This window comes from Hemitrygon akajei, chromosome 3 (genome assembly GCF_048418815.1).
Source record: "Hemitrygon akajei chromosome 3, sHemAka1.3, whole genome shotgun sequence".
In the NCBI taxonomy this organism is placed as follows: Eukaryota; Metazoa; Chordata; class Chondrichthyes; order Myliobatiformes; family Dasyatidae; genus Hemitrygon; species Hemitrygon akajei.
The window spans coordinates 174,171,232-174,185,843 of NC_133126.1; the positions used below are offsets into that span (position 1 = coordinate 174,171,232).

At 41.7% G+C, this 14,612-nt stretch overlaps 1 pseudogene; it reads right to left on the bottom strand.

Moving 5' to 3' along the window:
• Nucleotides 1–1,268: 1,268 nt before the first annotated feature.
• The window catches only part of LOC140725648 (D-beta-hydroxybutyrate dehydrogenase, mitochondrial-like), a 47,129-nt pseudogene continuing 33,785 nt past the window's right edge, over nt 1,269–14,612 (bottom strand).

Sequence of the window (14,612 nt, forward strand, 5' to 3'; positions counted from 1 at the left end):
TTAGTTCCATATCTGCTGCTGTAATACTCCCTACATAAGTCCAAGTAATTCAAGTTATGGAAATTACTGAAAAGAATTAATAAGATAATGAATTCTTCTCATATTCAATTGTGTAACCATTACATTAAAACATTCTGCCAACCATTTTAATTATTACTTTCCATAGAACATAGAACCATAGAACATTACAGCACAGAAACAGGCCTTTTGGCCCTTCTTGGCTGTGCCGAACCATTTTGCTGCCTAGTCCCTCTGACCTGCACCTGGCCCATATCCCTCCATACACCTCTCATCCATGTACCTGTCCAAGTTTTTCTTAAATGTTAAAAGTGAGCCCACGTTTACCACTTCATCTGGCAGCTCATTCCACACTCCCACTACTCTCTGTGTGAAGAAGTCCCTCCCCTCTAATATTCCCTTTAAACTTCCCCCCTTCACCCATAACCCATGTCCTCTGGTTTTTTTCTCCCCTAGCATCATTGGAAAAAGCCTGCTTGCATTCACTCTATCTATACCCATCATAATTTTATATACCTCTATCAAGTCTCCCCTCATTCTTCTACGCTCCAGGGAATAAAGTCCTAACCTATTCAACCTTTCTCTGTAACTCAGTTTCTCAAGTCCCAGCAACATCCTTGTAAACCTTCTCTGCACTCTTTCAACCTTATCAATATCCTTCCTGTAATTTGGTGACCAAAACTGCACACAATACTCCAAATTCGGCCTCACCAATGCCTTATACAACCTCATCATAACATTCTAACTCTTATACTCAATACTTTGATTTATAAAGGCCAATGTATCAAAAGCTCTCTTTACTACCCTATCTACCTGTGATGCCACTTTTAGGGAATCTTATATCTGTATTCTTAGATCCCTCTGTTCTACTGCACTCCTCAGTGCCCTACCATTTTACCTTGTATGTTCTACCTTGGTTTTTCCTTCCAAAGTGCAATACCTCACACTTGTCTGTATTAAACTCCATCTGCCATTTGTCAGCCCATTTTTCCAGCTGGTCCAAATCCCTCTGCAAGCTTTGAAAACCTTCCTCACTGTCCACTGCACCTCCAATCTTTGTATCATCAGCAAATTTGCTGATCCAATTTACCACATTATCATCCAGATCATTGATACAGATGACAAATAACAACAGACCCAGCACTGATCCCTGTGGCACACCACTAGTCACAGGCCTCCACTCAGAAACTCATTAGAAAAAGGTACAAAACACATTTTTTAAAAAAGCAGGCAACAGAATGAAAATTATTTCAATAAATGTATATCCGGTCAGATACAGCCACAGGAAAGTGTGTCATAATCTGCATCCTCAGCCACCAGTAGTAATCCATTGGATTGTAGCGGGTGTAGGGGGAAGCAGATGTCAACACATGAGTGATATTGTTAATAACCATTGAAAGGTCGGTGGAACCGCTCTCAAGATAAGATTTCATTTTATCAACCTGTTCATTAAAGTAGACTTTCCCATAATCTTTATGGACAATGTCATAGTTTCTATAATCATTTTGATATGTTGGTGCCAGCAATGAAGTTACCAGGCTCAACAACACTAACTTTTAACACCCCAGTGATGCATTTCATAGCACAAGCAGTCTGAGAATGCCTCTGCTCCAAATTTAGTGAAAGAATAAGAGAGCGTGATGGATTGGCCGTTCATCCCAGCGTACTTGTGATGCTACTCACACAACCTTTAAATGAAAATAAGTGAGAGTTTCAAATGTTGTATTTTTTATACACAAGTAGTTACGAGGAATGTTGACGAGGGTAAGGCAGTGGATGTAGTCTATATGGACTTCAGCAAGGCCTTTGACAAAGTTCCACATGGAAGGTTAGTTAAGAAGGTTCAGTCGTTAGGTATTAGTGCTGGAGTAATAAAATGGATTCAACAGTGGCTAGATGGGAGATGCCAGAGAGTAGTGGTGGATAATTGTTTATCGGGATGGAGGCCGGTGACTAGCGGGGTGCCTCAGGGATCTGTTTTGGGCCCAATGTTGTTTGTAATATACATAAATGATCTGGATGATGGGGTGGTAAATTGGATTAGTAAGTATGCTGATGATACTAAGGTAGGAGGTGTTGTGGATAATGAGGTGGGTTTTCAAAGCTTGCAGGGAGATTTATGCCGGTTAGAAGAATGGGCTGAACGTTGGCAGATGGAGTTTAATGCTGAGAAGTGTGAGGTTCTACATTTTGGCAGGAATAATCCAAATAGAACATACAGGGTAAATGGTAGGGCATTGAGGAATGCAGTGGAACAGAGAGATCTAGGAATAACAGTGCATAGTTCCCTGAAGGTGGAGTCTCATGTAGATAGGGTGGTGAAGAAGGCTTTTGGAACGCTGGCCTTTATAAATCAGAGCATTGAGTACAGAAGTTGGGATGTAATGTTAAAATTGTACAAGGCATTGGTAAGGCCAAATTTGGAATATTGTGTACAGTTCTGGTCACCGAATTATAGGAAAGATATCAATAAATTAGAGAGAGTGCAGAGACGATTTACTAGGATGTTACCAGGGTTTCAGCACTTAAGTTACAGAGAAAGGTTGAACAAGTTAGGTCTCTATTCATTGGAGCGTAGAAGGTTGAGGGGGGATTTGATCGAGGTATTTAAAATGTTGAGAGGGATAGATAGAGTTGACGTGAATAGGCTGTTTCCATTGAGAGTAGGGGAGATTCAAACGAGAGGACATGATTTGAGAGTTAGGGGGCAAAAGTTTAAGGGAAACACGAGGGGGTATTTCTTTACTCAGAGAGTGATAGCTGTGTGGAATGAGCTTCCTGTAGAAGTAGTAGAGGCCAGATCAGTTGTGTCATTTAAGGTAAAATTGGATAGGTATATGGATAGGAAAGGAGTGGAGGGTTATGGGCTGAGTGCGGGTAGGTGGGACTAGGTGAGATTAAGAGTTCGGCACGGACTAGGAGGGCCGGAATGGCCTGTTTCCGTGCTGTGATTGTTATATGGTTATATGGTTATAAGTATAACCCTTATACATCATTCAATCTTGACCACATATTGAGATAGCACCACGTGGAACGTTTAAGCAATGATTCACGTTGTTAAAAATGTAAAAGCTCTAAAGTCGAAAGGTCAGTTTACCTATTAAAAAAAAATAAAATCCATAAAGGTACCTGCTACTTTTTGGGAAGTTTAACTTCTTGCTTTTGTAGACAGTTGAGGAGAAAAGAAAGAGTTAAGCAGAAGAATTAAAAATAATGAAAGTAGTTGAAGAGACAAAGTGAAGTGGGGTCTTGCTGATATTTGGCATCAGATTAGTATCAGTGTGGGAATTCAGCTGCAGTAATTTTCCAACTTGCACAACTTTACAGTGCCATGGACACTTTCCCCTACTGTCCCTGACCGAGAAAAACAATTTTGAAATACTGTTGCACGATTGCACAAGATCTCAGTGGATGACTCAAGTCTCTGATTTGGAGAAGAACTCACTTCATCGATCCTTGGCTAGGGTCAACTCGAGCAGATAATATCTGAATAGGATTAATGGTTTTTGGAAGATATGAAGCTAACTGTCTAATTAAAGAGTTAATGCAGATTCTTCAGTTCTTCATAGTCAATTTTTGAGTTGTTTGTACTAATTGTGATGTATAAAGAAATATATTTGATAGGCAAATTCATTGTCTGGTGTGGCTTGTTGTGTACTGCATTTAATTCTATTTTAGCCATTGCTCCCAATAGGATGCACTATAAAACATTCAGCTCTATTTTCAGGCCAATCTCTACTTGAAATGGTCAAAATAGGGAATTTCTGAACAAATGGCAGTTATTTTACCTCATTTCATCTCATTACCTCAGCAAAATGTCTTGAGCTAAATCAATGGAATCTGGGAATGAAATAATGTCCCACCATTTCAAATTTGACATGTCATCAAAGACTTGCAGTTTCAACAGATGTATCATTCTAACTGGTTACATCACCTTCTGATATAGAGGGGCTACTACACAAGATTGGAAAAAGCTGTGGAGGGTTGTAAACTCAACCAGCACAATCATTGGCACTATCCTCCCAACCATCAAGGACACCTTCAAATGGCGAGGCCTCAAAAAGGTGACATCCTTTATTAGGGAGTCCACCACCCAGGACGTGTCCTCCTCCTATTTCTACCACCAGAGAGGAGGTACAGGAGCTTCACAATACACATTCAACATTTTAGGAACTGCTTCTTTCCCAACACCATCAGATTTCTGATAGGAATATTAACACATGAACACTATCTCACTACTTTGAGTTTGTTTTTGGACTAATAATTTAATTCGTTACAGCGGGACAGCAACAGGATGCAAAACTGGGCTGAGTAGTGGCAGATGAAGTTCAACCCAGATAAGTGTGAGGTGGTTCATTTTGGTAGGTCAAATATGATGGCAGAATATAGTATTAATGGTAAGACTCTTGGCAGTGTGGAGGATCAGAGGCATCTTGGGGTCCAAGTAAATAGACAATAGACAATAGGTGCAGAAGTAGACCATTCGGCCCTTTGAGCCTGCACCACCATTTTGAGATCATGGCTGATCAATTACTATCAATATCCGGTTCCTGCCTTGTCCCCATATCCCTTGATTCCCCTATCCATAAGATACCTATCTAGCTGCTGCGCAGGTTGACTCTGTGGTTAAGAAAGCATACGGTGCATTGGCCTTCATCAATTGTGGGATTGAGTTTAGGAGCCAAGAGGTAATGTTACAGCTATATAGGACCCTGGTCAGACCCCACTTGGAGTACTGTGCTTAGTTCTGGTCACCTCACTACAGGAAGGATGTGGAAACCATAGAAAGGGTGCAGAGGAGATTTGCAAGGATGTTGCCTGGACTGGGGAGCATGCCTTATGAGAACAGCTTGAGTGAGCTCGGCCTTTTCTCCTTGGAGCGACAGAGGATGAGAGGGGATGTGATAGAGGTGTATAAGATGATGAGGGGCATTGATTGTGTGGATAATCAGAGGCTTTTTCCCAGGGCTGAAATGGCTAGCATGAGAGGGCACAGTTTTAAGGTGATTGGAAGTAGGTATAGAGGAGATGTCAGGGGTAACTTTCTTTGTGCAGAGAGTGGTGAGTGCATGGAATGGGCTGCCGGTGATGGTGGTGGAAGTGGATATGATAGGGTCTTTTAGGAGACCCCTGGACAGGTACATGGAGCTTAGAAAAATAGAGGGCTATGGGTAACCCTAGGGAAGTTCAAAGTTAAGGATATGTTTGGCACAGCTTTGTGGGCTGAAGGGCCTGTATTTTGCTGTAGGGTTTTTATGTTTCTATGAACCTTCCAGACTGACCTCCCATGCAGGGCTTTGTCAAAGCCTTTCTGAAGTCCATGTGTACAACATATACTGCCATGCATTCATCAGCTTTCCTGGTAATTTCCTCAAAAAACTCTATCAGATGTTGAAATTGTGTAAGATTTGAAATGCTCTAAAACATCAGTGAAGCCTAATTTGGAGCACTATGTGCAGTTTTGGTCACCTACATACAGGAAAGAAGTAAATAAGATTTGAAGAGTTCAGAAAAAAATTTACATGCCTGCTACTGGGACTTTGGAACCTGAGTTACAGGGAAAGGTTGAATGGGTTAGGACCTTATTCCCTTGAACGTAGAAGTTTGAGGGGAGATTTGACTGAGGTATACAAAATTATGAGGGGTACAGATAGGGTAAATGTACTGAGGTTTCCACTGAGATTGGGTGAGACTCCAACTATAAGTCATGGGTAAGGGTGAAAAGTGAAATTAAGGGGAACATGAGGGGAACTTCTTCACTCAAAGGGTGGTGAGAGTGTGGAATGAACTGTCAGTGCAAATGGCAGATGCTGGATCAATTTCAACATTTAAGAGAAATTTGGATAGGTACATGGATGAGACGTGTACGGAGGGTTCCGGGTGCAGGTCGATGGGACTAAGATGATAAATGGTTCAGCATAGACTAGGTGGACCACTTTCTGTGCTGTACTGTTCGATGGAATCCCAAGGTGATTTTGAGATAATTTGTGTATTGACAAAGCCAGCATCACACAGGAACAAAGGTGGCGTCTGTTCTGAAGAAAAATTCTATTTGTTCATTGAAGTGCATTTCGATCTATTATGAATCAGAAATTAATGCGTTGTCAAGATCTTTCAGTAAAGATTTCATGTTTTCCTTTAGCAAGTTTGGAGGGAATAGATAGTTAAAGGAAGATTGACAAGATTAAAACCGTACAAGTGTGTGGAATCAATATTTGGAATTAATATCGAAGTATTGTCAACAGAATTTCTTCTTATCAATGCAAGACATAACTAATTATGAATGTAAAACTATCGTCTCCAGATTGTGATTGGATTCAGTTCAATTTTTTATTTCATTTATGAACTCATGGAAAATAAGCTCAAGTCAGTGTTTCGTGGGGCTTGGTGCATTAGCGATGGATCAATCAATTCACAGAGAGAGGGAGCTTCCCACAAGTCGGGGAGAAGAGTTTAAAAAAGGAGCATTTCATGGGACCCGGTGAAGTAGTGGCTGACCAATCGATTCACGATTCATTAGCAGGGGCAAATAAAAGTAAAGCAGGGTCAAAGCAAAGTGGCCATTGTGTGAGTGGACCAGTGTAGGAGTGGGAACTTGAGGCTTTGGCTCAAGAGGCTTTGGCGAGGAGGGACAGGTAAGTAGCAGGTAAGGCTTTTGTAGTGGTTGAATAAAACATCACTAAATTACAGCTAATTAAATTAAGTAGGGATGATGCAGGATCAGGTGATGTGCTGTATCTGCATGATGTGAGAGCTGGTGGACCCCATTGTGGTTCCTGGTGACCACATCTGCAGCAAGTGTTGGCTGCTCGAGGAACTCTGGCTCCAAGTTGATGATCTGATACCTGAGCTTCAGACACTTTGGCACATCAGGGAGGGGGAGAGTTACCTGGATTCTCTGTTTCAGGGGGAAGTCACACCCATTAGATTAGCTGCCTCAAATTCAGTCTGTGGTCAGGGACAAGAGGGTGTGACTGTGAGTGAGGTGGGTAGTGGGATCCAAGAGACAGTGCTGCAGGAGCCTCAGCCCTTGAGCTTGTCCAACAGTTCTGAGGTTCTTGCTCCCTGTGTGGATGAGAGTGGGGGCCGTAGGAAGGATGAGCAACTTAACCGTGGCACTGTAGTCCAGGGACCCATTCAAGAGGGGGGAGAGAAGAGAAATATAGTGATAATTGGGGATAGTATAGTCTGGGTAATTGACAGAGTTCTCTGTCACAAGGATAGAGTGTCCTGAAGGCTGTGTTGTCTGCCTGGTGCCTGGGTTTGAGACATCTTATCTGACCTGCAGAGGAACTTTTAGTAGGAAGGGAAAGATCCAATTGCCGTGGTCCGTGTGGGTACCAACGACTTACATAGAATGAGGAAAGAGGTTGCGCTGAGAGAATTTGAGCAGCTAAGGACCAAATTAAAAAGCAGAACCAAAAAAAGGTGGTAATCTCTGGATTACTACCTGAGCCTCGTGCAAATTAACATAGGATCAAGATTAGAGAGTTAAATGCATGGCTCAAGGATTGGTGTGGGAGAAGTGGAATTGAATTCATGGGAAATTGGCACCAGCATTGGGGAATGTGGGAGCTGTTCCAATGGGACAGGCTCCATCTGAACCATGATGGGACCTGGATCCTTGCACATCGCATAACTAAGGGCTGTGGATCGGGCTTTAAACTAAATAGTAGGGTGGTGGGTTCATCAGATTGGAGAAGTATGGACAAAATACTGTAAAAGAGAAAAGTGTGGATAAAGATAAAGTAAGAGCAAAAGATAAAAAAGAGAAAAGTAAGAGTGGAGTGAAGAAAAGTCAAGTGCAAAAGAGAAAAAAAGATTACAAGATTTTAAAAGCACAATGAGTGAAAGGGCTTTTATCTGAACGCCTACAGTATTCGAAACAAGGCCAGTGAACTTGTGGCGCAAGTCAGTTAGTGGCTGTAACACAAACATGGTTGCAGGGTGGAGAGAAATGGGAAATAAATATCCAAGGACATCAGGAAGTACAGAAGGATAGGCAGGAAGGTAAAGGAGGTGGGATGGCACTTTTAATTAAAGATGAAATCAGGACAATAGTGAGAGATGATATAAGATCTAAGGACCAGGAAGTTGAATCCATCTGGGTAAAGATTAGGAATAGTAAAGGGAAAAAAAAAATCCCTGGTGGGAGTTGTCTATTGGCCACCAAATAATAACATCACAGTGGCACAGGCAATAAACAGAGAAATATCTGAGGCAGGTAAAAATGGAACAGGGGTTATAGTTGGGGACTTTAACTTGCACATAGATTTGGGTGAATCAAGTTGGTTGAAGCAGACTTGAGGAGGACGTGATAGAATGCATCCACGATAACGTTCTTGAACAGCTTGAACCTTCACTGAACCTCCAATGAAACGTGCGACCTTAGATCTGGTCTTGTGCCATGAGACAGGTAAAATTAGCGATCTTGTAGTTGGGAATCCTCTTGGAAAGTGTGACTGAGCTTTTCTTACAAATGCAGGGTGCAACAGTTAGATCTAAAGCCAGTGTATTTTGCCTAAACAATGGAGACTGCAGTGGGATGAGGGAGGATTTGGCTACTGCAGACTGGGAACACAGGCTATATAATGGGACAGGTGAGGAACAGTGGAAGATTTTCAAAGAGATTTTTCACAGTGCTCAACAAAAGTATATTCCAGTTAAAAGCAAAGCCGGTAAGGGTGGGGAGAGCCAGCCTTGGATAACAAAGGAAATAAAAGAAGGCATCAAACTAAAAGCTCATGTATACCATGTTGCCAAGAGCAGTGAGAAACTGGAAGATTGGGAAAACTTTAAAAAGGAACAAAAAACCAGCAAGCGAGCAATAAAGAAAGGAAAGATAGAATATGAAAATAAACTAGCACAAAATATTAAAATTTAAAACGAAAAAGGGTGGCTAAAATGAACATTGGTCCCTTGGAGGACAAGAAGAGGGAATAGAATATGAGGAGAGGGAGATAAGGGGGTTAGAATATGAGGAGAGATTAACTCACTAGGGACTGTATTTGCAGGAATTCAGAAGAATGAGAGGAGATCTTATAGAAACATATAAAATTATGAAAGGAATAGATAAGATAGAGGCAGGATAGTTGTTTCCACTGTTAGGTGAGACTAGAACTGGGGCACATAGCCTCAAGATTCAGGGGAGTAGATTTAGGATGGAGATGAGGAGGCAGTGCTTTTCTCAGAGAATGGTGAATCTGTGGAATTCTCTGCTCAATGAAGCAGTGTGGGCTGCCTCAGTCAATATATTTAAGACAAGGTTGAGTAGATTTTTGAGTAGTAGGGAAATTAAAGGTTATGGGAAAAGGTAGGTGGTGGAGATGAGACCATGGCCAGATCAGCCATGATCTTATTGAATGGTGGAGCAAACTCAATGGGTCAGGTGGCCGACTCCTGCTCCTATTTCTTATTCTCTTATGTCAGTAAATTGACGAAGAATTCTTGCATATCTCTTCATACCCCTCTCCTAACTTGTCCTCTCAGAAGAAAAGCCTTTTTTTATTAAGCCTGAAAACAGTATAGCACATTATCTCACAACAAACAAGAGAAAATCTGCAGATGCTGGAAGTCCAAGCAACTCACACAAAATGATAGAGGAACTCAGCAGGCCAAGCAGCATCCATGGAAAAGAGTACAGTGGACATTTCGGGCTGGATTTTCAACATGAATGAAGTGATTGCCACATGAAAATTTGCTCCTGGATTGTGTGGCTTTTTAGGCCATTTCAGACAACAGTTAACTGGCTACTGCTGGTCAGGAATAACATGCAAGGTAGACTGGCAAAGAGCACCCGTCTTGGATGGATGTCCACCGAATCAAATCATCCTCAGCCCAATCCAATAGTTTTATGGATCAAGAGAACGTAAAAGAATGATAGAGAAAACAAAAATAAGCTCAAGAGTAGTGTTCCATTGTTCACCAATGAAAGCGACAATTGAAACATCGAGGTGAATATGGATGGTGTGTGTTGGCTACCTGCCTTTTGATCACGGGGGTATCGGTCTGCTATTGGAGAGGGAGACTGTATTAGGATTGTGGGGGGATCGGTCAGCTATCAGAGAGGGGAGACTGCATTTGGATCGTGGGGGATTGGTCTGCTATCGGAGAGGGGAGACTGCCTTTTGATCATGGGGGATCGGTCTGCTATTGGAGAGGGGAGACTGTATTTGGATCGTGGGGGATTGGTCTGCTATCGGAGAGGGGAGACTGCTTTTTGATCGCTCTGCTGTTAGAGAGAGAGACTGCCTTTTGATCATGAGGAGATTGCCTCGAGAAGGGTGAGACTGCTGCTGTGCCCGGAGAATGTTACCCAGCTTTTCTGCATTTTAGATATGGACTTGGACCGTAGACTTGTTTTCAGTCTTATAGTTTTTTAATATTCTATTTTTTTTGCTCGATCTTTCTGAATTTTTGTGGGCGGGGGAGGGGATTTGGGGGTCAATGTGCCTGTTCTGGTTTTGTTTCTTTTTATGTGGGGAGGAGGGATTTGGGGGTTGATGATTGGCTGCCGTTCTTTTCTTTCTTGCTATTGTGGCTATCTGGAGAATAAGGATTTCAGAGTTGTATATTTTGATAATAAATGAACCTTCGAGGAAGAAAATTCCATTAAAGCACCTTCTTCCCTGAAGACAGATGAAAGCACATGTTTAATGCTTAACGACACTCAAGTATTCGTGGGCATGATCCCATTTTCACCCTTAAGGGGCCACAATTGGTCACTATGATCTTTTACACTTAATATGCCTATTGAACATTTTTTGATTAGAAAACCTACAGCATGATACAGGCCCTTCAGCCCACAAAGCTGTGCCGAATATGTCCCTACCTAGGGTTACCCATAGCCCTCTATTTTTCTGAGCTCCATGTACCTGTCCAGGAGTCTCTTAAAAGACTCTATCGTATCCGCCTCCACCACTGTCACTGGCAGTCCATTCCACGCACTCACTACTCTCTGTGTAAATAAAACTGTTTTTATATTCCCAGTTATGTTAAAGAAAATCCATTCTTTTCACTTATTTTCTTATTTTACTTTCCACTTTTGCTCTATTATTTTGTAATCAGCCTGGTTCCCACTGTCATTACAGCTTCTTTAACTTTACCTTACTCTGTATCATTTTCATCATCCAGGGAACTCTGAATATGACTTATCTTCTTTTGGGAACGTGCCCCAACTCTACCGGAACCATCTTCCTTAAGGGAACTCCATTATTTTCTTATAGATTTGTCAGCTTTTTGTTTCACTTTACCCAGGGTAGATCTGCTCTCATCCCACTGGTCTTCTTCTAATTAATAACTCGGTTGGATTACTTCTCTTTCTTTTCTGTTGCTAACCTAACATTCTGATGGAATGATCGCTATCTCCCAGGTATTCATGAGAAGTCAAAAAGGGGAGTAATACTGTTAAATGTTAAATTCATATTTTGCTTCTGCTTGAAACAAACGTTCCAATGAATGAGTGAAATTTAAAGAAAATAATAGTATCAAAAGAAAAGCACATGAGAAATTTGTGAGATGAAAAGCTTACAGATCTGTTGGACTGAAGACCAGCCATCTAGGGGTTCAAAGGGGTGCCTCTAGAAATACTGGATAAATTGGATTTGATCTTCCAGAAGTTCTTTCATTTGACAACAATTCTGATGGATTGGAAGGTAGGAAGTTAAAACAAAAGGCAAGGGAAGTATGACAGGAATTTATATTTAAGTTAGACTGATATTGGAAATAGAGAAAATGGATATTTCCAACAAGAACATAACATAGAAGCACTTTGAGAAGCAAGGATTTCCTGTTATTGTAATTTAAAATCAGTTTCTGAGCTTGCAATGAAACACGTAAGAATTATTGCCAGTTTTATTATGATCAAATCCAAATAGAAATGTAGATCAAGTCATTCACCAATGATTTTGGATGGGCAGACCAGCTTCCCTTGCCCACCACAAGCCAACATGATCTACACAAAGGTGAAAATTTAAAATTTAAAAAGTTTATAGAGTTTCTAACTGAGTTGTGTAATGTCAAGTCCAATTGGGGTATTGAATATCAATGTGTATTATAAACAAGATACACATACTACTCAAGGTCATCACTTACCTTTTGCTCTGTGAATATATGGAAGGAAACCTTTAGTCACACAGATTGTCCCCCACAAGTTAACCTCTGCAACCTCCTTATATGTTTTCATAGTGGTGAAGTCTACTTCACCAAAAGTTGAGATGCTGGCATTACTAATCAGTCCCCAGAGACCTAATCAAAATACATATGAAATGTATTTGAAAAACGTGGCTGATTATAGTACATACATCTTAAAAGAACAGTATACTCCTATGTTTCATCTTGCAAAACACATTTTTTCTATTTCTGCGATGTCACTCCTATCATTTAAATGCAAATTATTCAGTTGGGTTTTGTCAGTACGTTCGGATATGGCCCAAGTGTGTGTGTGGCGGGGGGTGGGGGAGAAAGAGGAGTGAGGGAGGGAGTGAAGAGGGAGAGAGGGGGAGGGGGAGAGAGACAGAGAGAGATAGAATGTGAATTTTGCATAATTTTAAGGGAAAATCTTCAAGTCTGAATGAGTATGACACAGCTGCCCCTGATTTCAATAAAATTCTGTGTATGCCCACGAGAACTTACTGTGGATACCCATATCAAAAGCCATGGATGAACCAGGAAGTTTGTAGATTGATGATGGCTGGATCTGTGGCATTCAAGTCTGATGACCAAGATCTGTTCTAGAAAACCAGGTATGACTTGCAGAGAGCTATTTCCGAGCGAGGTTGCAAGCAAGATTGGATGCACGTCAACTCTGGCATGGTTTCCAGGACATTACTTCCTCCAAAACAAAACTCAGCATCACAAATAGCAGTGATGTTTCACTCCCAGATGAGCTGAATGTCCTTCACGCTCGCATTAAAAGGGAGAATGAGACTACAACTATGAGAGTCCCTGCAGCATCTGGCGACCATGTGATGTTTGTCTCAGACATAATCTATGCCATTATCAGGAGGCTTTTCAAGACAGTGAATCCTGGCAAGGCGACAGGCCCTGATGGAGCACTTGGTAAGGATCTGAAACCCAACCCTCTGCCAACCAACTGCTGGGGCTGCTCAAAGACATTTTCATTCTCTCATTGCTACATTCAGAAGTTTCCACCTGCTTCAAAAGGGCAACAACTATTGCCAGTGCCCAAGAATAGCAGGATGAGCTGTCTTAACGTCTATCATTCAGTAGCACTCAATCTATGGTGGTGAAATGCTTTGAGCAGTTAGTTAACGCTAGAATCAACTCCTGCCTCAGCAAGGACCAAAACCAACTGCAATTTGCCTATGCCACAATAGATCTGTGGTGGACGTGATCTCAATGGCTCTCCACGTGACCTTGGATTAGCTGGACAATCTAAATACTTATGTCAGGATGCTGTTTATTGGCTATGACTTAGTGTTTAACAGTTCTAATCGAAAAATTCCAGAACCTGGGCTGCTGCATCTCCCTCTGCAATTGGATCCTTGACTTCCTGACAGTGCAGGTTGGAAATAACATCTCCACCTTGCTGACCATCAACACTGGTGCACCTCAGGGGTATGTGCTTAGCCCACTGCTCTACTCTCTATATACACATGACTGTGTGGCTAGGCATAGCTCAAATGCCATCTATAAATTTGCTGATGATACAAACATTGTTAGGAGAATCTCAGATGGTAACGAGATGGCCTACTGGAGTGAGATATATCAGCTAGTTGAGTGGCATCACAGCAACAACCTTGCACACAGTGTCAGTAAGACCGAAGAACTGATTGTGGTTTCAGAAGGGTAAGACAAGGGAACACACATTAGTCTCATAGAGAGCTCAGAGTGGAAAGAGTGAGCAATTTCAAGTTCCTGGGTTCCTGTGGGTTTTCCTAAGGGGTCAGTGTTGGGACCGCTTCTTTTTACGCTGTACATCAATGATTTAGGTGATGGAATAGATGGCCTTGTTGCCAAGTTTGCAGATGATACGAAGATTGGTGGAGGGGCAGGTAGTGTTGAGGAAACCGGTAGGCTGCAGAAGGACTTAGACAGATTAGGAGAATGGGCAAGAGTGTAGCAAGTGAAATACAATATTGGAAAATGCATGGTCATGCACTTTGGTAGTAGAAATAAATGTGCAGACTATTTTCTAAATGGAGAGAAAATCCAAAAATTGGAGATGCAAGGGGACTTGGGAGACCTTGTGCAGAATACCCTAAAGGTTAACTTGCAGGTGAGGAAGGCAAATGTAATGTTAGCATTCATTTCAAGAGGTCTTGAATAAAAGAGCAGGGATGTGATGTTGAGTCTTTTTAAGGCACTGGTGAGTGTTGTGAACAGTTTTGGGTTCCTCATCTAGGAAATGATGTGTTGGCATTGGAGAGGGTCCAGAGGCAGTTCACAAGGATGATTCCAGGAATGAAAGGATTATCATATGAGAAACGTTCAATGGCTTTGGATCTGTAATTGTTGGAACTTAGAAGGATGAAGGGGATCTCATTGAAACTTTTTGCCTGTTAAAAGGCCTAGACAAAGTAGATGTAGAAAGGGTATTTCCCATGCTATGGGAGTCTAGGACAAGAGGGCAC